The sequence below is a fragment of the Crocuta crocuta genome, unplaced genomic scaffold, assembly GCF_008692635.1.
Source record: "Crocuta crocuta isolate KB4526 unplaced genomic scaffold, BGI_CrCroc_1.0 scaffold70, whole genome shotgun sequence".
Lineage (NCBI taxonomy): Eukaryota > Metazoa > Chordata > Mammalia > Carnivora > Hyaenidae > Crocuta > Crocuta crocuta.
In genome coordinates this window covers 7,913,951-7,914,515 of record NW_027528417.1, presented here as the reverse complement: position 1 = coordinate 7,914,515, position 565 = coordinate 7,913,951, and the positions used below count along the sequence as shown (strand labels likewise).

The 565-nt window shown below is 60.2% G+C and overlaps 1 protein-coding gene across 9 annotated transcripts in view; it reads right to left on the bottom strand.

Annotated features, from left to right (window-relative positions):
• The window catches only part of XXYLT1 (xyloside xylosyltransferase 1), a 159,069-nt gene that overhangs the window by 66,472 nt on the left and 92,032 nt on the right, over nt 1–565 (bottom strand). The gene's annotated exons all lie outside the window — the stretch shown is intronic.

Here is a 565-nt window from a genome sequence, read left to right as displayed (position 1 = left end):
AGGGTGCGTGGGGGAGGGTGGGGGGTGGGGGCACCGTGGGAGAGGATGACGTCAGGGCGAACAGCCCACAAGGCCCAGGGGTTATCAGCCCTTTCCGAGGCCTCGCAGGAATTTCCTGTTATGTGATCTGTGTGTTGCAAATAACCGCAAGCAAGCAGGCTGTCACTCTTCCCTATCTTTCGAGGGAAGCGCGGGCTCTTGGGTCACCAGTCACCTGTGCTCTGCAGCGCTCCAAACGCGGCCTGGCCCCAAGAATGTCCCCAGGGAGCCAGCAGGAGGGGATGTGCAGAGAAGAAAGAGCGGGCCAGCCCAGGGGACCGCGAAATCGCAGCTCCAGGCAGCTCGGTTCTGGGGGAGCTCTGGCTGTGTCCGGAGGAGGATCAGTCAGGGACTCGGAACTCTCTGGACCCAGAACCATGGATCTGGTTTTTAACGAAAACGCGTACGTGCTTCTGCTTTTTGCTCTCCTTTGTTTCAGCTGTAAAACATACGGTACACCCAAGGGGGACATGCGGCCCCCGGGATAGAGGGCTAACACCACACCGAGGCATCCGGAGGCCACCTC